This window comes from Schistocerca serialis, chromosome 9 (genome assembly GCF_023864345.2).
Source record: "Schistocerca serialis cubense isolate TAMUIC-IGC-003099 chromosome 9, iqSchSeri2.2, whole genome shotgun sequence".
NCBI classification, from domain to species: domain Eukaryota; kingdom Metazoa; phylum Arthropoda; class Insecta; order Orthoptera; family Acrididae; genus Schistocerca; species Schistocerca serialis.
Genome location: NC_064646.1, coordinates 142,404,992 through 142,431,927, shown reverse-complemented (window position 1 = coordinate 142,431,927; position 26,936 = coordinate 142,404,992).

Below are 26,936 nucleotides of genomic sequence, written 5' to 3'. Positions count from 1 at the left end.
CGGATTTCGCAAAACAATTGATACTATAAAATTCAGAGAAATTCTTCTCGAACTTTTAATTAATAGCTGGTGATAACAGAAAATGGGACAGTTTATTGCAAGCATAACCATCTGTAATAATCACGTCATGTGTTACAAATAATTGGTTGAATATGGTACTGTTAATCAAAGATTTAATGAAAGTCTAACTTCTTAAGAACACAAAGGGGAAGATAATAAGATTGTTTAGTATGTGTGTCGAAGTGGTTTAACGAGGGCGAGTATCTATTCAATATTCAACACTGACATGTTGATTACAGTGCCTGGGGATATGGAATATGTAAAAAATTCCTTAAAGGTTTGGATGCATGTTGGCCTTTACCTGCGGTTCGTGGTATGATTGGCTGAGGTTACAATTCTGCATTCTGTCACAATGGGAAAAAAATGCGATTGACAGTGCTGAAAACTTCTACACACTACCAAATGGCTCTCATGGAATTGGGTAGATATACTTCTGACACAGGGAATGTATGCACTGTATTAGAAGAATTCCTGTGCAGATTATACAACATCAAAAAATTTATGGTATCGATCCAGTTAGCTTACACATTTTCACACAAATATATAAAATGAAATGTGAATGTTCTTCTACAGCTCTAAATATTACTTTTGAATGCATTATGGGAACAGCAGTGATCAATGTCTTGTAAATAATTACTATTAAAAACAGTCTTGATCACGATTTATTTTATAAGGTGACCGGTTTCGACCACTACTGTGGTCATCTTCAGACCATTGAGTGGAAACCCCTTTCTGTTGTGATTCTCCAACAGAAAGGGGTTTCCACTCAATGGTCTGAAGATGACCACAGTAGTGGTCGAAACCGGTCACCTTATAAAATAAATCGTGATCAAGACTGTTTTTAATAGTAATTAGCTCTAAATATTGATTTATCTAATTTTGTCACCTGCCATCTACCATTGTGTAAAACATAATTGGAACAATGGAACATTTTTTATTGAAAACAAACTACATTTCGAAAATAATGGGCAAAACTCATATGAAAATTCCAACAGATCTCTGTTACATTGAATATTTGTATTTGTTTCCCAGAATAAGAAATTGGGAGTGATCTGATGAATAATTATTGATGATGATGATGATAATTTTGATGAGGCCAACAGTGTTTAAAAACTTTCATATGTTTTCTCTTTAAATAAAATGTAAGTTTTCAAACTTTATCCCACTTCCTTTCTGTGTAGTTTATTCACAAAATCCTTTAGTGCGATGGTTTAGGTTGAGCTCTTTATTAATCACGTCGGAATTTGAGGGTTATGGCTTGTATTCATTGGTTTGCAACAATATGGCTCAGTAAAATCTTGTAATGATTTTTGAGTATCTAAATGTTGTCTGTTTAGTAAGGTGCTGCAATAAATTTCTGTAATTTTTTTCTGTCTCCGGCCAACTTATTTTATCATACCCAACAGTAATTCTTAATCCCAATCAGTAAAATTTTTAACGTTTTCATGATGTTCTTAAAATTTAAAATGCTTGAATTTTCTTCTGATAATGTTTTTTATGCATTCATTGACCCAACTCTACTAGATTTTTGGAAAATTGCTATGATTTTTTTGTTTAATTTTTTATTTTTCAAATGCTTCCCCAAGTTTGCACTACAATGCAGTCATCTGAAAATGTATCATTCAACTACTTTCCAAAAATCAGATGTATAGCTAAGGCAAATTTCAGTAAAATTTTTTAACACATTTGCAAATACTGTCAAATCAGATGTAACGAAAAACTTCTGAAATTATTATTTTTGATTTAAGGTCACTGAACCGGTCAATTCAATATGGTAATGGCATATAAGTCAAAAATCTTGGTCAGGGTTCTCTCAGCCTACTATTAGCAAACTAATAAACCAAGTTTAATTTTCTAGGTTAAAAGAATAATAATACCTTAACGTTTTGATGACACAAGGAGTGGTGTGAAACTGGATTGCGTTCTCATTTCACACCTCTCTCTCATCATTTGACTTACATGATGACTGTAGCCAATCCTCTTCTCTGGATAATCAGCTACATCCATCTCCCAAAAGCTTCTGCTCCAAAGACTGTCACTGCATATAGGAATTTCAAAAGACTCTTCTTTTGAAATAATTGGATACTCATAGAAAACTTTCAGTTCAGTTCGTATATTTTCACTTCAACAGGAAATCACTTTACCATTTCTTGTAGGTCTCGCGGTTCTAGGCGCTCAGTCCGGAACCACGCGACTACTACGGTCGCAGGTTCGAATCCTGCCTTGGGCATCGGTGTGTGTGATGTCCTTAGGTTAGTTAGGTTTAAGTAGTTCAAAGTTCTAGGGGACTGATGACCACAGATGTTAAGTCCCATAGTGCTCAGAGCCATTGCCATTTCTTGTATAAACATCTAAACTCTGTTAAGCCAACTGATAATGTTAACAGTTACATTGCAGACCCATACACAAGGAATAACTAATCTGAAACCTAAAGATCAAGCAGACTCAGCAAACCCAGCAAAATATCGCCCCATAACATGCCTACCAACAATATACAAAATATTAACTTCAGTCAATACACAGAAATTAATGACACATACAACACAGAACAAAATTATAAATGAAGAACAAAAAGGCTGCTGCAAAGGAGCACGAGAATGTAAAGGGCAACTGATAATAGATGCAGTGGTGACATATCAAGCTAAAAATAAACAAAGGTCGCTATACTACACATACATTGATTACCAAAAAGCTTTTGATAGTATACCCCACTCATGGTTACTACAAATATTGGAAATATACGTTAGACTCTATTAATATGTATTTCTATCATGGTTGGTTTAATAACCACCACAAATTATTAACATGTCTCGCCTCTAAAGGTCCCATACATGAAATAAGTAAAAGTCTCTATTCAATCCATGCTTCATGTGTCTCTTTAACAATTATTACAGTACCATAAACCACAGAATATTATACAAACACTCCTTGTCCTTTTAATACAGCTTCCAAGGCGCGACCCGCAAACACTTGTAAGTGCAACTCGTCTGATGCATTTACTGTCCTCCTACGAAAAACGTCAGTCCTGCACACACAGACATGTGTTACACAGTAAATAGGCTCCCTCACAGTTATCTTTAAAACATCGAGTCTTCGAGGCGGCAGAAGGCCGAGTGGTTCCAGAATTTACATGGAAATTCTCGAATCACTGTAATACATATTAGATTATGCAATGAATGGAGAAGCCTGGCAAAATAAATTAATAATGAATGAAAAACTGTACATTATGAGAAAAGAAAAAACACTGAACAAATTAAGTGTAGTGTTGTATAACAACAAATGTAAGTAAATACAATGAAAATGTAAATAGTCCAGAAAAATAGAAGACAAAATACATAGAACACTGTCACGCAAGAGGAAGTAAATTGTTCAACTCACTGAAAACTGTCAAACAACACACACAAATTTGATTCTGGAATGTAATTCCATAACTTTTATACTTTTGAGAGGATGGACTATGAAGCACACTTAACTTTGGGGATAATGCACTGAATCATAGACATAGTCACAATAAGAAGTGGTTAAGTTTTGCCTCAAGTTGGTGGAAGGGGGCATAACTTATGGTCGTGGGCAGACTATGGGAACTGATGATGATACTCAGGTGTATCATCCTCTGACAATCCAAAGGCACGTGCAGATGATGTAACAGCAGTAGCATCACCATCGTGATTCACTGCGGCCTGTGCTCTGTTACTGTCTTAGACCCGGTCAATTTTGAAGAAATTGCAGACACCGAGACAAAATAATGAGCCATCAATACAATAATGTCACTATGACCCAGCTGGGAGACACTTCACCACCCAGACGCAGCTTAAGTCTTATCCACTGAAGAATTCTTATACCTGCAGCATCAACAGTCCTGGTTAAATACAGCTGTAGTCACTTAGCAAATGAGTCAATCCTTACAAACCTCTACTAGTCGATATCTGGCTGAAAATCAGGCTTCTGTCTCAGTGTCTATTCTAATGGTCCTCTCTATGTGCATGGTTCATGCACATATCTGTGGATGCAAATTTGTCCCTTGCTTCTCCCAGTATAATTACGTTAAACACAATGAAAAGTACATCAGTCTAGTCTCAGTAATGAAATTTCGTAATTTAATCCATATAGGCGAACAATGCTCAAATAATATAAAGCTAAGCTCTTAATGTAAGAAGAGTGTTGGTGGAGCAACATTACAAATTTAATTACCATGCTGATTCCATCTGCATTTGACAAGTTTAGATTGAAATTCAAAAGTCTGGAGAGTCAGTTTCTTTCCCACATTCAAATGATAACTACTCGTACTTCATTACGACTGTCCAGAACTACTCTACTACATACCACAACCAGCTACACCAACTGTGCAACTATTTAAAAACTATAGCTTTAGTTTAAAAGTGAAAGGATAGGTATCAATATGGCATTGGTGTTAACCAACAGACTTGTGCACACAAATTAATTCTACTCATTTCTCAGGCCATCATTTTTACTGTCCAAAAAAGGTGGCTACCATTGATTATTCGTTCTTAATTAGTAACACAACGCTGATCACAATTTTACAACACTTGGTGCACTGAGTTAATGACGCACTGCAGAAAGAAGTAGCAACAGTGGATTTCAAGTAAACCTGGTGATCATACTTCTTTCCCAACAGCTATAACGTTAACAGGGTAGTACACACCTTTAAGATAGCTTGTTACATGAGTCCCTAACTTACAGACCCAAATTAATACCCTGTTCTCATCCATTGTGTTTTTGTTATTATCTCTATTCTAATTTCTGTTCCAGCTAGTACCATGTTCCCTTCTGTTGGATTATTATTTTGCGAATTTTGAGTACTACCTATTTAAAAATGTGTCTGATTTTTGTGCTTGTATTCCCTGTTCCTTTTTTTTCAGGACTCTATCTGCTTTATCTACATGTTTCAAATACTGGTGTATCGTATTGTATGGTCCATAGACTAGGTCTCACCTGGTAACCTACTTTTTGAAGCATTGATTTGGGTATGTTCATGGAAAGATTTCCTCAAATGAGCTAACTTCTGAAGTTGACTTTTGCGAAACTGTTTCATTCTAATATGTTCTTCCTTGTAATTTTTCACTCTTTTCTTCTTCCTGTTTGCGAACTTATTTCGCTGTTATTGTTGCTGCCTTGAAGCTGTGGTTCATACCTGGCTGCTAGGTCATGTAATATTGCCACAGCATACATACCTTTAATCTGCATCATGGAAAATAGTTAAACACACTATTTGCATTTTACTTTCAGAAGATCCCAGAAGATACCACCATATTATAACCGTCACTACCCTCTTATAACCCATAGTCGATTAATTAGTTTTGAAGTAAATTTAGATTTGTGCATCTGGTAACAATTTCACAGCACTTGGCACACTGAGATAGTGACATACTGAGGAGAGAAGTAGCAATGGTAGAATTTAAATAAACAGTTTTAATAGTAGTCATCCATTATTGTTCTGCATTGTTGTTCAAAGTTGTATCTCATAGCCAATTTCCATATTAGATTCTGGAAAGCAACGTTAGATACAGGTCTAGAGAATGCTCAGCTTCATTTCCTTAAATAATATGAACAGTGGTTGAGCTTCTGTTGTTGAATAGATGTATCTTTCTGTTATTTCACTTCACAATCCACACCAACGAACACATACATAACTCACATTCTGAACTCATACTGAACAAGAACAAAGATTTATCTATAGCAAAATGTAGCAAAGAAAACAATATTGTATATAGATCTATTCATGCAAAGCCAACTTTGGAACATACATCACAAAAACAAAGCACAAGTAACTATATATCATTACCTATATTTTTAAGAATTCCATAATAATTATAGAAATCACATAAAGTGTTTACGTATGTTAAAACTCATACATTATTGTATAGCTTTTTGGCAAAGTATCTCTGGGTTTTGAGTCTAACTCGAGAATCTGTCTTTTCAGATCGGTTAGTGCATTTACCTCATGATAACTAGTTTTATTACAACAGTAGTAACACTCCTATTGCATAAAAAGGACAAAGATCATTTTATAGTCAGTGGAATTCTTCAGTACACTTCACAGGTAGTTTTTGACATAACTTTGGAAATAATCAAATTTGCTGATTTCTGTATACCTCTTAACACTTTCTTTGCTTCCAAATAGCTATCTTTTTAAAATTGGCATTGTGGAGAAATAAATGTAATAATTATACAGACAAGCACATCTTCCCCCTTCACTAATCTGTAACACTCCATAGGATTTCAAATGATCAAAACTTTATTTTAACGAAATCATTTACGTTCAGAATTTAATATAATCTTGTTTTAATCGAAACTATTCTTCACTTAAGATACAAGTAATAATATTAATCTGAGATCGATCACACAAAAAAACAATGGCATTTACTACAGTCATCTTATATATATCAGTGTAAGGGAGTAGTAAGTGGTAAATAAAAGGCGAATACAGGCAATTTATTAAGGAATATTTAATTCTTGTTTTATCGACCTATGGAGCTCTTTATTCTCATGTCTCCACATAACGTTCCAGATCACTATCTCAGTATTGTGCAATAAATTACTATAACACAAGCAGTAATAATTGGTATCGTAAACACTGAAAGATAATAATGACAAAGAAAGAACAAGTTTAGAATAAACACAAAGTTAACTGTCATCAAGGCAAAAGAAAGAATGTTCACTATAAAGTGTCTCCCCATATAAACAACAATATTTCGTTTAAAATGATCACTCCAGTTCTCCAGTATCTCCATCCTGTATAGTTGTCTCCAAAATAATAATAATAATAATAATATTTCTATATACAACTACAGAAATCTGCAATTATTGACACTTGTTCAATTACCCGAAAGTTCCTAAATGCATTGTAACATATACCGTACACTTAAAAGGAAGTCACACTTGATCAAGGTCCGTGTCACCTTCCATTTTTAACCAGACATAACGTCTGAGACAAGAAAGAAATAATAGTAATAATGATAATGTTAACAGTTACATTGCAGACCCATACACAAGGAATAACTAATCTGAAACCTAAAGATCAAGCAGACTCAGCAAACCCAGCAAAATATCGCCCCATAACATGCCTACCAACAATATACAAAATATTAACTTCAGTCAGTACACTGAAATTAATGACACATACAACACAGAGCAAAATTATAAATGAAGAACAAAAAGGCTGCTGCAAAGGAGCACGAGAATGTAAAGGGCAACTGATAATAGATGCAGTGGTGACATATCAAGCTAAAAATAAACAAAGGTCGCTATACTACACGTACATTGATTACCAAAAAGCTTTTGATAGTATACCCCACTCATGGTTACTACAAATATTGGAAATATACAAAGTAGATCCTAAATTGATACAGTTCCTAAACATAGCAATGAAAAATTGGAAAACCACACTTAATATCCAAACAAATTCAAATAATATCACAGCACAGCCAATACAGATTAAGTGTGGAATATAACAAACGAGATTCATTAAGTCCTTTCTGGTTCTGGTTGCTCTGAACCCATTAACCAACATGCTAAATAATACAAATTATGGATACAATATTACTGGAACATACCAACACAAAATCACACATTTGCTATACATGAATGATCTAAAACTACTGGCAGCAACAAATCAACAACTCAACAAATTACTAAAGATAACAGAAGTATTTAGCAATGATATAAATATGGCTTTTGGAACAGACAAATGTAAGAAAAATAGCATAGTCGAGGGAAAACACACTAAACAAGAGGATTATATATTGGATAACCACAGCGACTGCATAGAAGCGATGGAAAAAAACAGATGCCTATAAATATCTAGGATACAGGCAAAAAATAAGAATAGATAATACAAATATTAGAGGAACAAAAAGAGAAATATAGACAAAGGCTAACAAAAATACTGAAAACAGAATTGACACCTAGAAACAAGACAAAAGCTATAAATACTTATGCTATACCAATGTTGACCTACTCATTTGGAGTAGTGAAATGGAGTAACACAGACCTAGAAGCACTCAATATACTTACACGATCACAATGCCACAAATATAGAAGACATCACATACATTCAGCAACAGAAAGATTCACACTAAGCAGAAAGGAAGGGGGAAGGGGATTTATCAACATAAAAAACCTACATTATGGAGAGGTAGACAATTTAAGAAAATTCTTTATAGAACGAGCAGAAACCAGCAAAATACACAAAGCAATCACTTATATAAATACATCAGCTACACCATTGCAATTTCATAACCACTTCTACAACCATTTAGATCACATAATATCGACAGATACGAAGAAAGGAAATTGGAAAAAGAAAACACTACATGGCAAGCACCTGTATCATCTAACACAGCCACATATCGATCAAGACGTATCCAACACATGGCTAAGAAAAGGCAATATATACAGTGAGACAGAAGGATTCATGATAGCAAAACAGGATCAAACAATAAACACCAGATATTACAGCAAGGATATTATTAAAGATCCCAATACCACAACAGATAAATGCAGACTTTGCAAACAACAAATAGAAACAGCAGATCACATCACAAGCACATGTACAATATTAGCAAATACAGAATACACCAGAAGATATGACTAATAAAACAACATGTTCCCACATACAAGTATGCACCACAAAACGTACTGGAGAATGATGAATACAAATTATACTGGAACAGAACCATTATAACAGATAAAACAACACCACATAACAAACCTGGGATCATATTCACCAATAAAACGAAGAAATTAACACAACTAATCGAAGTATCCATACCCAATACAACAAATATACAGAAGATAACAGGAGAAAAAATTGAAAAATACATCCAACTGGCTGATGAAGTCAAGGACATGTGGCATCAGGATAAAGTGGACATTATGCCAATTATACTATCAAGTACAGGAGTCTTCTTCTTCTTCTGTAGTGGTCAATCCAAGGATTGGTTTGCAACAGCTACAATGGCAGCTTGTCTCCATTCTGTGCGTCTTTCAGCTTTTCTCTTTATTTCTTTATAGGTGTTACATCCCACATCTTTCACGATTTGATCCATGTACCTCAGTCGTGGTCTTCCTCTTGGTCTTTTTCCCTCGACATATCCCTCTATGATTGTGTTCAGGAGTCCTTTATGTCTTAATAGATGGCCTGTAAATTGCACTCTTCTTTTAACAATGAAACTCCAGAAGCTTCTCTTCTCACCTGCTCTTTCCAGAACCACTTCGTTTGTGACCTTGTCGATCCATTTTATTTTGAGCATGTGTCTATAGCACCACATTTCAAAAGAATTTAGCTTCTGCTGTTCCTCTGTCCTGAGAGTCCATGTTTCACACCCATAGCATGCCACACTCCACACATATGATTTCAAAAATCTTTTCCTGGTTTCAAGGCTGATGGTCTTAGATGTTAATATGTTTTTCTTCTTGTTAAAAGCAGCCTTTGCTTGAGCTATTCTACTTCTCACTTCTGCCTTGCTCCTTCCATCCCTGGTAATATTACTGCCCAGATAAGTAAATTTATCAACTTGTTCAAGCAATTCATTGCCTACATGAACTTGGACTTTCACTTGATCTTCTTTGTCGTATGCCATTACTTTTGTTTTTGCTTTATTAATTCTCATATTATATTCTTCACCCATAACTTTATCCATTCTATTCAGTAGGACTACAAGATCTTCTTCACTTCCAGCCAGGACAGCTATATCATCGGCATATCTTATCATATCTATTCGTTGGCCATGAATTACTACACCTGTCTGTGAATTTTCCCTTACTTTTTTCAGCGCCTCTTCAATGTATACGTTAAAGATAACAGAGGATAGTGCGCAATCTTGCCAGACACCTTTCCGTATCTGCACATCTTCTTCTTTTGTCCGTCCATGGATAACTGCTGTCTCGTTTTTGTACAGGTTCCATATCATTTTTCTATCTTTATGGTCTATTCCAACTTTTTTGAGTACCTCAAACATCTTATCCCATTTAATATTATCAAAGGCTCTCCCTACATCTATGAAAGCTATGTATGTTTTCAGGTTCTTATCTAGTTGTTTCTCTATTATTAGTTTTAGAGAAAATATTGTTTCTCTGGTTCCTCTATCTTTCCGGAATCCAAACTTGTCTTCGAAGAGTGTAGCTTCGACTTTTTGTTCTATGCGTTTTAGGATAATTGAGGTTAATATTATAGAGGCGTGAGTAACTAGGCTGAGTGTCCTATAATTTTCACATCTTGTAGCATTTGCCTTCTTTGGAATGGGGACCATAATGTTTTTCTCAAAGTCTGTAGGAATTTTACCCTGCTCATACATGTTGGAAACAAGATTATACAACTCCTGATTCAGTTTTGCTCCTCCAGATTTCAGAAGTTCGGCTGGGATATTGTCTATACCAGGCGATTTGTTGTTTTTCAATTTTTTCAGAGCTAGTTCAAACTCTACCTTTAATATAGGTTCACCTATGTTGTGTGCATCTACTTCTGTTTCTTCTTCCATGATGTTTTCAGACAGGTCTGGTCCGCTGTACAGTTTTCCTATATATTGTTTCCATCTTCTTGCAGCTTCATCATCGTCATCCAACATATTGCCATTTTCATCCATCACAGCCCTACATTTGTTTCTTCTGTCTCCAAAGCAATGTCTCACACATTTATAGGCCTTGTCGATATTTCCCTTACTCATGTTGTCCACAACTGAAATACAGAGATCATCAAGGTATTTTTCTCTTGCTTGTTTTGCCTCTCTGTTGATTCTGTTTTTCAGACTCTTGTATTTCTCTTGGTCTTCCTTCTTCACAGAATTTTTTAATTTCCTTCTTTCTTCCATCATATTGAGTAGGTCATTAGTGATCCATTCCTTCCTTTTCTCTGTCCTTTCTTTTCCTATTACTTTTTCTGCTGCTTCTAAAATACCAGTTTTCATTTTTTCCCAGCTGCTTTGGATGTCATTGCAGCCCTGTGTATTTGTTTTCTTGTCTGTTTCTAGTTGATAGTGCTTCAGTGTATTTTCGTTTTTCAGGTTTGTCAAATCCCATTTAGATGTACTTCTTCTTTTAATGTTCTTGAATTGTAGTGAAGTCGTCATCATAACGAGTATGTGGTCACTTTCCACATCACAGCCTGGATATGATCTGCTGTCGTTAACTTGGTTTTTAAATCTTTGCTTCACTAATATGAAGTCAATTTGGTATCTGTTAATCTCACCAGACATTTTCCAAGTATATCTTCTTCTTGGATGATGATTAAAGAAGGTATTCATAATGCAAAGTTTATTTCTTTGGCAGAATTCTACAAGTTTATCCCCTCTTTCAGGAGTCATACCACACAATATCCACCAGTACATCAACGCAATACAGCTACATCCAAACATATATATACAACAACAGAAACCTGTAATTATTGATACATGTTCATTTACCCAAAAGATCCTAAATGCAATGTAACATATACCGTACAGTTAAAAGGAAGTCATGCTTGATCAAGGTCCGTGTCACTTTCCATTTTTAACCAGACATAATGTCTGAGAAAGGAAAGAAATAATAATAATAATAATAATAATAATAATAATACAGTAGCTCATATCATTAAGAATACTCCAGAACAAATATTTTATCAATACATAACAAACGTCTTCCATTAATTTCTTCCCTTTTACATGAATTTTCGCGTTATACCTCAATAACTGCTCTGAGACCTGCTAGTCACTGGCATATACATACATCTCCTTAATCATAAAGTAAATCAATCTAAATGCACTTACATCTTTATACCTTTGCAAAAAAGGATGTTATCATCCTATTTCAGTCACAGAATCTCAACATTACCTCAACATATCTGATGCGAAACATCAGCTTTAGTTCAAAATTATTTAATACTTCATCGCTGCTGCTGATACACATCAATCTAACACAGCAAATGACAATCAAAGCTCAAATATCATGAATACAGATTTAAGCACAAATGTACAGACACTGTATAAGCATGGTAACACCCAACAGGTAATCAGAATATTCATTGAAATGAGACGGTTCAACTATCTTGATCTTATAATCAGTAAAGCTGGTGTAACGATAAAAGGAAAGAATGAAGTGGATCCTATATCACTCTCAATTGTTCCTGATCCCTGGCATTGAACTTATGAAATAATCAACTTGTTTACTGTACCAAGTGCACGAAAAGTAGGTATTCCAGATACACTGAGACAATGAAAGCAACACTGTATACTATTTACATTTGTGAAACAATGTACAAAATATTTACAAGAATACCCAGCCCAACAGACAACAGTTTTAGGAGAGAAAACCAGAGCATTTATCACAAGAAAGAACATTAAACTGACCCCCCTCTTGCTATTCAAAGGAAGCTGTCTTGACTGACCTAGCCACCTGGAACCAACAGTGCAATGCTGGTACATAAAATTATAAATGATACTGTATCTAACGGGCAATAAAACTCTGCATAAGCTGAATAGTAGATTAAACATACAAAATGTATGGCAACAAAAATATATACTAGACTAACACTAAAAAGACATAATGAAAAGAAAAATAACAGTAAGGTACTCACCACTGCACAAATCTTTCCTTACATTTATCTAGCACCACCTCTTTTCTACGAATTTTAATTCCTTTTCTACCTCACACATGCTTTAAATTAACTTCCAGCTCCCAGATCAATGTACTGACTTTGGCAACGTCTTAATATGCAAAAAGGTCGCTGTCAAATTTTAAATTAGTTTATATAATTTTTGTAACACAATAATCTTGTCAAGAACATCCTTCTCTACAAGAATATGTACACTGCAGCTTGTATTTGTCCTTAAAGCTACTAATCTTCTCATGGAAGTCCATTTGTACCTAAGTATATACACCTATCATCACTATCCTGATCACTCTATGAACAATACAACATGCAACTCCCCTTAATGTCTCCACTTAAACCGTATTCGAATGTGCAGTCCACTGAATACGAAACTGTCCATTACAGTCCAAGACAACTTAATGTTGAGTATATGTCTCTTGTGACACAAATGGTGAGACCTAATACCTTTTATCTCACACATAACTCTTTAATAGTCACTCTAGCTGACTGCAACCTCTTATTTTTATTTAAATTTTATCCATATTTTGCAGCTCCAAACGTGACTGTATACAGTACATTGGAAGCATGAATTAAAAAACGCCTTCAGTCACAACATATCGTCTTTTATTAATGACACAATGAATCTCAGACCCTGTGGGTCCATCATCAGGTGTAATTTGTCTTAAAACATGGTTTATTTTTTCTCTTGAATGAGGTGAAATGCATATTCCTGTCATGAAAAAGTTTAATGTTAGGTTATGAATTTCATACTGTAAGTCAAATGCGGAACATATGTGCAAAATAGTGGAAAAACAGACAGAGTAAGCATAACACATAATCCAAGAAAAGCGTTTTTTTTTATTTAGTATCATTTTACATTCTTCCCTCCATCCTATTCATACATATCATTTCACTCAAGAGGCACATTTGCATATATATGCTTGTAAATACTACAACAATTTTTTGTACATGGTGTGAAATGAATTTAGTCATAGTGCCAAAGATCAAATTATTGAGCAATTGACATAGGCAGGAAATAACATTAGAATTGGTCTTTAAAATTATTTATGTAACTGTGGCTTGTGAAATCTGTTTGTTCATTTAACATATATTCTGGTGTTTTGATTTTGTGCAGAGATATCTCCAGTTGTTATAACAGATTCAGGATATTACCATTGGCATTATTTAGTACTACCAAATTGTTTTCTAGATTATTGATTACATGTTTGTTTTTCAGCATATGTCATGCAATAAGTGATTCTTCAAAGTGGTTCAGGCCGAAAGAATTTACGTTTTCTTGGAAATGGATTTTGAAGTTTCTGCCTGTTTCTCCTACATAGTAGGCAGGACAACTGGGGCTTGATACTTTGTACACTCCACTGTTATTTTATGTTGCTGTATTCGATTTTATGTTATGGACAAGTAAGTTTCCTAACTTATTATTAGCTCAGAGTGTAGTTGTTACATTTTTTTTTTTTTGAAAAGGTTAGCGAAGTTTTGTGATATGGAACCCAGATATGTTATACTGTCAAATATTTTCTCTTTTTTCACAGTGTGGCCATTTGTTGAATTACTTTTGTGTATTTGTCTGTGTAAACTGTCATTTGTTTTGGCTGTATAGCAATTGCTAATGCCAAAGCTATTTACTGTACTTATCTCATTCCTGAGACTGTTTTCTTCTAAATCAAAAAAGCGGACTCTGTGTAGTATGGACCTGAATGCAGCATTTTTCTATGTGGTAGGATGGCAGGATGAGTTGTCCAATGTTATGTCTGCGTATGTGTGTTTCCTGCGTATGCTGAAATTATGATTTTGTTTGTGGTTAGTGATTTTATGTTTCTCATCTGCCCTCTTGATATTTGTCAGCGCCATATTAACCACCTCATGATGATGTAATCTTCATTACGCTGGAAAGGAGCTAACTTTCCCCCATTCAGTTTGGCTGCCGCTTTTTTCCAGTACAAGAAATGGTGACAGTAACGTATATTCATTGCGTAGCTCGCTCAAGACATCCTGAAAAACACTCAAATATTGGTCCCAAATCTTATGTTTACGATGTAATACAATCTGCAAAGCTTTCTAATGCCTTCATCATGTGCTCCAACAAATTCGAAGTCAGATGATAGGAGTGACAAAAGTTGATTAATCTTTCAATGTCATAAAGTTAACATTCAATACCACAAACAAAACTGATGTCCATTCCTTTATATAATTTTATATACCTGACTGCCTTCATGTAAGAAATGTTTCACAAATGCTACTGACACTGCTTTAGCGGAAGCTTTTTGCAGTGGAGTAAGAGAAACAAATATAGAGGAAAGCCCTGCTGCCACAAACACAAAAGAAAAGCCGCGATTCATCCTTGGAGTGGGACGATAAAAGATCAAAGGCTGTTAACTCTTTCAGTTTTACTGGAACGATAGGAACAATGGGGCCTTGTATGAAATGGTGGGAGATTTTCCATTCTGACAGTTTCCATACAGCAAATAAACAACATATTCTTCTTTTTTTTAAGTTATTGAAATAACATGTATCACAGAGATTACTGAAACATTTTCAGGACCAAAGTGTGCGTAGCTGACATGTATGAAATGAGTCTATTCACTACCCAATGATAGTCAAATGCATTTATACATCTAAATAAAATATTTTTCTTTGGAATATAATGTCGTCCCTACGCTGTATTCATGTTGCCACTCCATTTCCCCTTTACTTCTGCCAAAGGTGACTTTTATCCAGTTCTCTTGCTATCATAAGAGGAGAGACAAAGTTTTCAAATGCAACCTTTTTGAAATATAAATGACTGCAATTATTCGCAAGACAATCTTCTTCACAACTCATGAATGAACTTACAGGGCCTTTTGGCAATGTATGAGCAACTATGTTTTGACAGCAACAGGAACACAGGCAACAGTAAAACGAAACTCCTGCAAATATAAGGCCTGGGATGGTAAGCGCCCTTGGGTTAATTTCTCAGACATGAGAAATAAAGCGTAAAGTGATCAATGTATATTTTTGTTTTTCTACCATATAAGTAGAAACGAAGTTTCGTGGAAGCCCAAACTAAAGCAAGCGCTTCCAGAACTATGACACAACAGTTATGTACAGTTTTCGACAACAATATTGGCAAATGCTATTTTTGTCCTATTTCCTGGAACAGATGAATGCTTCGGCCTTTCATATCTTTGAAGGGCTTTCGTTTAGCAATATCAGTTCCTCAAGGATGTCTAGATTTCTTCCTTCAACAACTCTGTGCAGATTAATTTAATTTTCATTTTTGTTATTAATACTATGTATTTATTTACCAACATGAAGCTGTCATTGATGATTTGTTGCTCTTGTACATACGTTCCTTGAAATGAATGTCGAAGAGCCTACAAGTTTTCCTTCTCTACTCTTTCTTTTAGTACTGATATCCAATTTTGTAAACTCCAGTTGCTGAGAAGTTATCTGTTCTATGTGTAATATTACACCATAATTTTGAATTTTAGACTACTGCGTTGCTAGAATACGTTATAGTTTCGTAAAATATGTTCGTTGTTATCTGATTCAGGCGAGTGTATGTCATTGCAGTTATTTTGTCTTTGGTCTCACTCACTTTGTTTTGTTGAGATCTGGCATTAGGTCGTTCCTTTTTTATTATATTTATATTACAATTGGTCGGTTCTAATTATTGGCAAAGACTGCCTGCTTCAGTAACTCTTTCTTGATTTCGGCAAAATCTACAGGAAGCCTTAGAATTCTATATACCACTACGCAGAAATAGGCATGCTTATGTTGAATCAAACGATCAGGATATGCAGCTGTGATGACGTTTGTGTTTCCTGGATTTCGATAAACTGGAAAGCAATGTTCACCATCAAGTTTTTAAATAAATTTCTCTAACTGCCCTCTCTGGTTCTCGTTCCGTTCTAAACTGTATTTTTCGGTGCATTTCATTTACTCTGCCTCTTGTTTCTTCAGAAGTTGTAGTGTTACCTTTATATACCGTAATGTAGTCGCCGCCGGAAAATAAACTCCAGTACAACTGAAACGTTCTTTCCAGTTTTATCTCCACCAGTACCTCTCCCTTATGTTCCAGACTTCACAAAAAATGTCCAGGGGCTTCTGGAATGGAGGCTATTCCACAGAAATGGCATACCCACAGCCTAGAGGACCCATTCGAGAACGAACTTTCCAGTCTGCGGTAGTGTGTGCGCTGTTTTTGAAATTTCTAGGTGTATTAAAACTGTATGCACAATCGGGACTTGAAACTGGGGCCCTTGCCTTTCACCGGCAAGTTTTTTAGCGACATTTTAAATTATTTGATTTTTTTCACAATTGCGTTATATAATGCGAAGTTGAAAAAAAAAGAATTGGCTGTAGTGGGACGTGAGCTATTTACTCATCACGCTTCGCTATGTAACTCTGCGATTGTATTAATTGCACTACGCTTTATCTTTCTTTCCCTGTATTTCTTTATTTACCTTCTTACTCCCCTTCAGCCCATCCTTGCGTTCGCCGATATCCTGCCTTCTCGAACTGACTTACATGCCATTAACTTTCTTACGTGGAACTGCAAAACCAGAAGGTGAATCTTTATCCTTAACAAAGAACCGAAATTTTTACTTGGACTGTAAAACGTCGTCTTAAGAGACGAAATCTGTAGACTGATTTGCCATAAACATTTTAGAAATATTTAATCTGGATGTCCAGGATAGGCAGGCAGCAGGTGCTGAATTGATGAAAAGTGAAATAAAATTAAGTTCGTGAAGCACGTAATGTTGCGAATTCTGCAGGTGTAAAGCTGCTTCCCTTGTGATTCTGAGTCGGAGGCTTAATATAAATGTTGTAAGTAAATTAAAGTGAAGAGAGGAAGAGATCACTTTGCGACCGGAATGAATGCTTCGTCACTCTGTCATTCTCTTCATCATTGCCTCATCATGTTTAGTTTCTTCACCCTAAAAAATTGTAGAATAATTGCCATAAACTTACGTTTGTATATAAACTCAGAATCCAGTTTTCGATTATCGGTTTTAGGAGGATCGCCGTCCGGCGGATGTCTACTGACATTTTAATACTCAGTGCACTAATGTCATATGCAGCAGTTAAGTCGTGTCGCGTGGTCCTTGTGTGTCGTTTATAATAGCGCAGACTTAAAGAATTTTTCAAAATGAGCCTTGCACCGGTGATGATACCGAGTGAGCTATCCAAGCACGTCTCGCGACCCCTCCTCGTCACACGCACCTCGCGCGACTAGCCATCCTATCTTTCACTATGAGGAGAGATGAACCAGCGGAAATGAAGCTTTGGAAAGCGAAACTGCGAGGGCAGGTTGTGAATCTTGTCCGGATAGCTCAGTCGGCAAGGCAAGATGATGGGTACGAATGACGGTCCGTACTTAACGTTTTAATATGGCACGCGCTCAATGTCTGTACTCTGTTCAGGTCGTACCATTTTCGAATGTAAAGTTTTGGTGCGTCATCGGTGCTCCAGTAATGGAGGACTACAGAGTAATTTTTCCTTGTGACTCATTGTCGACACGCACTTCCCTTCACGCCATCTTGGAGGCAGGATGCTACGAACCGATGCGTCCCTTAGAGATGCGGCCATCGATCAGTATCCGCGTCTCGCCTGTAGCCGGTATTGCCTCACATCCGCGTTCCCGCACAACGCTCGCGGCACCGTTAAGGCTTACTATACAGCAATCCCCGGCCACTTTCCGTGTCACCAGCCGTGTAGGCGTGTGTGAGGCCGCCAGATTGCGTCGAGCTGCGATCACGACGCCGCAAAGAACCTCTCCAGATGGCGTCATAGCGCAGTGGCTACCCCTAGCGTGCATCTTCGTCCGTCTTCATGGAACGGTACTCGCAACACGAACGACATTAATGAACTTTGTGCAGCGCATACGCAATGAAGGCTCCGTTAAGAGCGCAAGTACAGAGCGTTCATAACCGTGAGAGAATATCCGGTTCTCTTACTGGAGACGCCAATACGTATAATCGGCAATCAACGTACTCCCTGTTGCGAAAAGCAGCATTTATACACGTCTCTAGTCGACAGGACCGTATATTACTTGTACTCGAAGACGTCGGGAAATCAATACGGTGAAAGCAGTTCACTGAGCAGATATCTTACCTACATAACTCCAAGGACGCATTCGCAGTTGGAAAACCAGCTACGTTAAATTAGGAATTTTTGTAAGGTACAGTATTTTTACTCTCTATAAAGCCTACCAAATCAGAATGTACAGAACAACTTAGAGATAATACTGAGAAAATCTAAGATACGCATTTATTCTCTTCATTGTATATGTGGTGCAAAGAATGACGACATACAGTAATGCAAAAACAGTAATAAAAACGTGGGTGGTCCTACATTTGCTATAGCGCTATGCGAAGTCAATCAAGCAGTCAATGTTATGACTTAGCATCACCATCCACAAACAGCCTGTTTTATTTTCCATGAAAGACGTGACCAGGTTCGCATATTTCTTGGGCTGATTTTTAGATTACTCCTGTCTCCGCATGTTATGTTTTAGTTAAATTCTAAAAAAATCGTTAGTTTCGATGTGAAAATCCACGAGAGAATTCAGCCGTTGTAAGCACCGTCATGATATTCAGTACGTATTTCCTTTAAGATTTATTTATGTGTTACTGTTCTTTGCTTTTGTCTGGGCTGGTAACAATGCGCCTGCAAGATTTTTATAATACTGCCGTTGTAAGTATTTCCATAAACAAGTGTAATATAGGTGTATTTACATTAGTGTGCTTATCATGTTAAAGAAGGTAAAACGGCGCAAAAAGCATATGTTTCATCTCGCGTTAACAGTCACAATTTCAGACTTAATTTTACTCATGATAATCGTAAGCAAGGATTCGCAAGTTTCTATTACGTTGTATCTATTGCTTTCTTTATTGTAACTAGCGGTCAAGCTTTATAAATCATATTGCATAGGAAAGACTTCCTAAAGCTCTGCAAAATTATATTCACTTCGTCACGAACCAGCTTGCGGCTTCTTAGGCCATCTTCAGGTGACAACTGAATGAAGCAGACACAGACAAAATAATGTGCGAATTACACAGAAATTATTTGTGCAGAAATATGAAATGGCGCAGAACGTCCGCAAGGGAAACATCATATTTTTGTCACAAAGAAACAATTAAATTTACTAAAAAAGAGAGACGACAAAGCTTTTTACGTGGAAATAGATTTAACACCTGACGAGAAATAAATTGAATATACAATTTGAATTTAGTACTAGTGACGAATACTTAATTTAACAAAGGGGAAATTGGAACTGGTCTGATCATGTAATATTGAGCTGGGAATCAACAGACACATGAAACAGAATAGTGTTAAGTGACCAAACTTAGTTTCCTTTGCGTTCTGTGTTAAATTAAATTTTCATTGTAGATACTAGATTCAAATAGTAAATACAGCTTCTTTCTCATCACTTATTAAATGTATCTGCACATAAGAAGAAGCCATGTTTCTCCCCTCTTTGAGTTAGTGTAATTATTTCCTTGTGACTAAAAATGTAATATTTTCTTATGGAAACATTCTGTATCGTGTTTGCATCTTTGCAAATATAATGTAAGTCGCGTCTGTGAAATTGAATTGTCGCCTGAAGAGTGTCTAAGAAGCCAAAAGGCCGTTTATAAGTAAATAAGTGTAATTTGCAGATCATTAGGAAGTGTTACCTATTTAATATTACTATCATGTTGTGTTAAGTACCGACGAAATATTCAGATAACTTTGTAAAATCGACCAACCACATATGATAAAAGTGGACGTTCTTGAAAATCAGTTAAACAGGGTGTCATTTGTAGAAATTGGAGCGATTGCAATAGGGATGAACTAGGTCCTCAAAAAGGCTCTTCCATTAAATAAAGTTTATATATATATATATATATATATATATATATATATGTATATATATGTATATATATGTATATATATATATAATCATTTTATTTGCAAAATTGCAAATTTTATAATGAGATAAAAATCCGAAAATGTGAAAAAAAATTTTACATTCTAACTCCCCCTAAGGAAAGTGAAGAAAATAGGAAGTATGTCCATTTTCTCTGAACTGATAGATAAGAGAGTAAAATCAAATCAGTGCAGAATAGTGTTAAAAGAGAAACAGGGAAAAACCCAAACATCATGATTTATGTGTATTAAATAGGATGGGAGCAATGTAAAACATAGTTCATGTGTAGAAGAAATTTTTAATAATTATATTAAAATATATATGACAAAATTGGTGGAAATAACTCAGAAGAATAAGAAAAACAGTACATTAAAGAAGCAATACAGAGGATATGCAGTAAAATAAAAAATAATCTTACATTCCAATCTGAAGTAAGGAAGATCATTATGACTCTAAAAAGTTAATGTTCAGATGGAGTTTATGGTATCACCAAAAGACATCAGGGACTTGTGCCTTATAATGTGTAATGTTCTTAGTCACATATGGAGAAAGCAAGGAAGGAAGATTGGGTTTAACATCGAGGTCATTAGAGATGGAGCATAAGTTCTCATAGTGTGAAGGATGGAGCAGGAAATCGGCTGTGGCCTTTCGAAGAAACCAGCCTGGGATTTTCCTGGAGCAGTTTAAGGAAATCATGGAAAACCATGGATGGCCAGATGTGGGTGTGAACCATCATCCTTCTGGTCACATGTGTTATGAGTCATTAGCTCAGGGTGTTTTCGCAGACAAATCGCAACATTAATAACACAAGGGCGTTCAGCGTTGGTCGTTGAAGTAGGAATCTTTATTTCTGTTGCAAACCGATTTCTGTCACAGTGTAACCATCGTCAGCGCTAGTATTAAAGCCGTGTGGACTCACAAATACAAGTAGTGCAACTGCAATATCTGCACATGTGAATGAAGAGTGCTTGTAAGACCGAATGTCAATGCAGAACTTCCTTTTGTTATTAATACTGGTGTGGTGGTCGTGCTGCACACAACTTCTGATGGATTCTCCACTCTAAAAGGTTGTAAATTTCCATTGTTACACCTCTTTAAAACAGGGATGAATCCACAAATATCAGTAACTACCACCAGATGTCATATCTTACATCTTTCTCTAAAGTTTTTGGCAACACTTTCTCAAAAAGTTTAGAAAATGATGTAAGGCATGACATTCGGTTGAAATTATTGACGTTTGTGGAGACATCCCTCTTATGAAGAGATGTAGCAATGGCAAATTTGAAGCTTTTTGAATGGGTTTGCCACCAGTCTGTGTGGTGATGGGGTACGAAGCCAATCACAATTTGTGGCTCAAGTGGCTCTGAGCACTATGGGACTTAACTGCTGAGATAATCAGTCCCCTAGAACTTAGAACTACTTAAACTTAACTAACCTAAGGACATCACACACATCCATGCCCGAGGCAGGATTCGAACCTGCGACCGTAGCAGTCACGCGGTTCCAGACTGAAGCGCCTAGAACCGCTCGGCCACACTGGCCGGCTCACAATTTGTGTTTTAATGGGACCATTTTACTGTAGCTGCTACTTACGTGTTTACTAATCAAATAATAAAACATTTAAATGATAAAATATCGGCAACCGGAATTTTCTGCGGCTTGTTGAAGGCATTTGATGGCATCAGTCACAATATTTTACAGGTGACGTTAGGTTTTTAGTGAATATGTAGTTCAGCATATCCTTCGACAGTTCTTATGTAAGAAACAGAACGCAGAAAGCTACCCTAGTAAAAAAAAAAGGACACCACACCATATGAACGGGGAGAATTACAATGGGAGTTCCACAGGGTTCGATCAGTGAACCGCTAATGTCATTGTTTTATGTTAATAGTATACCATTTTATTTGAATTAGGATGCAGTATTGCTCCTGTTTGCGGATGATACGAACATCGTTGTGACGCCATCCAAAAACGCATCAACAGATCAAATAATAAATGATCGTATGTCAGAGTTACTGACAGGTTTTACACAAACGGGACAACTTTAAACTGGATAATAAACACAGGTCATTGACGTTTGTAGAGTCAGAAGTACCCGACCACTTATTAATCTGGTATGTTATCAAAATATAACGGTACCGCAAGTGAAAAAAAACTGCAAATATTGACAGTAGTGATAAACGCGGTAGAAAGTTTTAAATTCTTATGTACATATTGATGAAAACTTGAAGTCCAAAAAAATCATACAGCTGACCTGGGAAAACGTTTGCATTCATCCACTTCTGCCATAGCAAAAGCTGCCAGCTCTGGAGGGAGAGAAGTCAGTGAATTAAAATTGTTTTCGTATTTGCGTTCTGGGGTAAATAGGAACTTAGGCAAAAAAAATAATAATTGCACAGTAAAAAAATAATTTGACTTATGTGTGTCGTTCACACTTGTACATCTTGCAAGCACCTGTTTAAGCAGCTGGAAATGTTTAACCTCACATTACATTTGTTCAATTGTGAACTTTGTTTTTAATAATTCATGTGGATGTGGGAACAGCAAAGATATTCTCAAGTACAACACCAGCAAGATAAATGACATGCATTACCCTGTAATTTATCTAACTCTGATGGTGAAATACGTAGCTACAAAACTCCTTGCAAGTCTACCAACTGAAATAAAACATGTGACAGATAGCAGAAATATTTTGAAATATAGATTACAGATATTTCCTACCAACAACTTCTACTGTACCATAGATAAATTCTTGAACGGAAATAACTAGTAATTTGTACAAGTTAAACTTGCAAATGACCACCATGAAACCATATAAATACTTTTTTAGATGTACATATAAGCACTGTGCAGCAGCATTAAAGGATCACTTTTTCGAGATGTCTTAATTATTTCAGTGTATATTGTGACATATAAAATTGACCTTTGGTTCGAAGGTGCCTACTGTTTTCCTCTGTAATCGTGAAAAATGGTGGCGCCCTGCGACTTCACCCTCAAGCTCGGCAACGCTCCAAACAGCAAGCTGTCGACTTATGCGGAAAAAGTTCACAACTCAGAAGTTAACGTCAGGTATAAGGTGGGTTAATAATGTCACATTACCACCAAATTTCACCGCAGTTCTGCCCAACGCTACCGTAGAAATGTCATACGATTGGAAGGCTGTAGCACATCATCTTACCCACGTTTTACCCCTTCTATTGCCAATTCCGTGATAGAAATGGTTCAAATGGCTCTGAGCACTATGGGACTTAACATATGAGGTCATCAGTCCCCTAGAACTTAGAACTACTTAAACCTAACTAACCTAAGGACATCACACACATCCATGCCCGAGGCAGGATTCGAACCTGCGACCGTAGCGGTCGCTTGGTTCCAGACTGTAGCGCCTAGAACCGCTTGGCCACCCCGGCCGGCTCCGTGATAGAGGTTAGAGCCGCGACGTCCCGCGTTGTAATCATATGGTTTTCTTATGTGTGACCAAGGAAAACGTTTCAGAGGCCACCACTCAGAATCGACACTACAAGGATTTACAGAGTGGCATAAAGGGCGTCAGTGTTGATTTCACCACGAAAACGACAGTTCACAGTATGACGAACACCAGGACGACGTTCTTGACAATCTTTGACGCTGCTGACACCCCAACGACACTCCAACACTTCTCTAAAGACGTCAAGGGCTAGAGACTCAATTGAATGTGATCACACCCCTTTGGACTGCAGTGCGGCTGAATTTTTTTCAGTGGTGCACAGAGTGGAGCTAGAAGGTACCGTTCAAAACCACTCGACGAAATTTGGACTCGATCCGAAGTGGCAAGGGATGCTTATGCTTTTTGAGCCCTTCTATTTTGTGCCCTCCTGTGGCGTGATCACAAAGGGGTGTTAAACTGACATATGTGTGAATAAAACGGCAGAGAGTCGTCAAAGACGCCCCAGTTCAGCAGTACTGTCAGTGCCACCTATCCACGTTTTTTGAGCACTTTAAAAATGTACTTGGACAGAGAAATTCCATCACGAGAGCCCTAGGCACCTATAGGTAGGCTATCATTTCACTCCTCTCTACTGTGGCATTCCTACTAGCAGGTCGAGAGGTGCATTTTTAAAGTGCTCAACAAACGTGGGCCGGTGACGCTGACAGTACTGCTGAACTAACGGGTCTTAGAGGGATGCTTTGTCATTTTATTCATGCATGTGTCAATGTTGCACCCTCTCGTGATCACTCTACAGGAGGGCGCAAAACAAGAGGTCTCAAACATCATAAGCACAATTAGCTGTTTCGGATGGCATTCAAATTTCATCGAATGGTTTTAAATGGCCCTTGTGGTTCCACATTTCACACCAGAGAAAAATTGCTCTTGCTGTACACTCAGAAGGGGGCGACCACATTCAGTGGGGTTGCTAGCCCACGATGTCCTTAGAGAAGGGCTGAAGCGTTCGTGGGATGTTAGCAGTGTCAAAGATTGGCAGGAAGGTCGTCCTGTAGCTGTCGCTTTCGACCACAAAATGTGTGGGAATCAACGTCTCGAGGAAAGGGGGGTGGTTTCATTGACGCTCTTTTGCCACCCCTGAGGCCTTTGGTGTCGATTCTTAACGGCCTGGAATGTTTTCCTGAGTCACAAATAAGAGAACGGCGTGACTTCACTGCTAGGTGTCGCTGTTCTAACCCCTGTAGGGGAGGTGTCAAAACAAAGTTGAAATGTAGGTAAAGAGGAGTGCGATGAACGTCCCATCGTGTTACACGTCCACGGTGGTGTAGGGCAGAATTGTGGTGAAATCTGGTGCCAATGTGCCGTCATTAACCCACTTGACATCACCCATGAATTTCCGAGTTCTGGCTTTGCCTCGCCACGTGTCGACATCTGGCTGTTTGAAACGTTGCCGAGCCCGAGGGTGACGTCACAGGGTGCAGTACTTTTGCAGCATTACAGAGCAAGGCCAGAGGCACCTTTGAGCCAAATTTCAAACTTATGCGTCGCAATGGGAGACAATTACGGGTTTTCGAAAAAGGGATCCTTTAATTCTGTTGCACAGCTTAAGTATGCGTTCTATGTTTGTTTTTTGGCGCATTCCACATCATAACGCTTATCCTGAGTATCATCTATAGAAGAAATAAGAAAGTAACTATATATATTAGAACAAATAAGCCCTCGGTCACAAATATTAAGTCTAAATTGACCAGGTTCGGACGCTACTATGAGCGTCGTCTTCAGAGTTAAACTAACTGTTCTAAAACATATTAGGTATATAATACATTAATAAAATTACAGTTTGTACTGACTGGAAAGAGATGCAGTACTTACAAGTCACATTTTAAAAAATCTAAGCCCGAAAGGCGACGTCATGAATAGTTGTAAATAAGATGGCGAGCCGCTAAGGGTTGCTCGTACTTGAGTGAACAAGGGTTGCAACAAGGTTCCAAGGGTTGAAGACGACGCTCATAGTAGCGTCGAAACTTGGTCAATTTTGACTTAATATTTGTGACCGAGGGCTTATTTGTTCTAATATAATTCTGACACGGTCACTGAACCTTAGCAACTATGTTCAAAGTTTTAAGTAACTATATAGTTAATGAGGCATACAGGGAGAGAGGGTGAGAGAGAGGCGGAGAGAGAGCACCATAAACACTAGCAAAAACTGAAACGGGTGAATGCATATAATAACAGAGGCAAAAACATTCCACTAAACATGGTTCCGCAACCGAGTGGTTTGCGGGATAATTGGGGATGTGTGGTCACGAGTCACCAGTGACGTCTGTATGAAATATTGTCCTTGTTGGCACAAATGTATTCGAAATGAAAACATCTTGATTTGCCGCCATCTAATTGGCTTCACATTTCATCTTTGGTCAGTGGTTTGGGAAAGTGAATATTGAGACACCGATACATATTTCTGGTGGCATAAGGGCACACCATTCCGTTATAAATTACGAATGCCTCAGTAATAAATAACTTTATTACTCTGAACAAACAACTGCACGGAAGACTTCATACCATATCCTACTAAGCCGTCGTACAAAGCTAAATACACAACCTTTAGTTCTCTCCCCCTCCCCCCTTCATGTCGTGTCCTTTAAACGTTCTGTCGTCGGTCGTAAACGGCTCGCCACAGAGTTCTCACGTCGTAGAAACTGGTTCTTTGGCGAGGAAATTTGCAAACTCCCAAGAACTAAATAGAGACCCAACTCTCTGATGTGCAAGGCGTTCGACATCGTTCCTACTTGCAAAGGTTTCCAACTAACTTGGAGAATGAGGAAATTGGCTGGAAAATACAACTTTAATTAAAATAGATTCAGGTTTGGCAATGGGATTTGGTCTCTAGAATTTACTTACATGCAAGCCAACAGCAACTTCCACTGACAAGAGGAACTACAGATATACAGGGA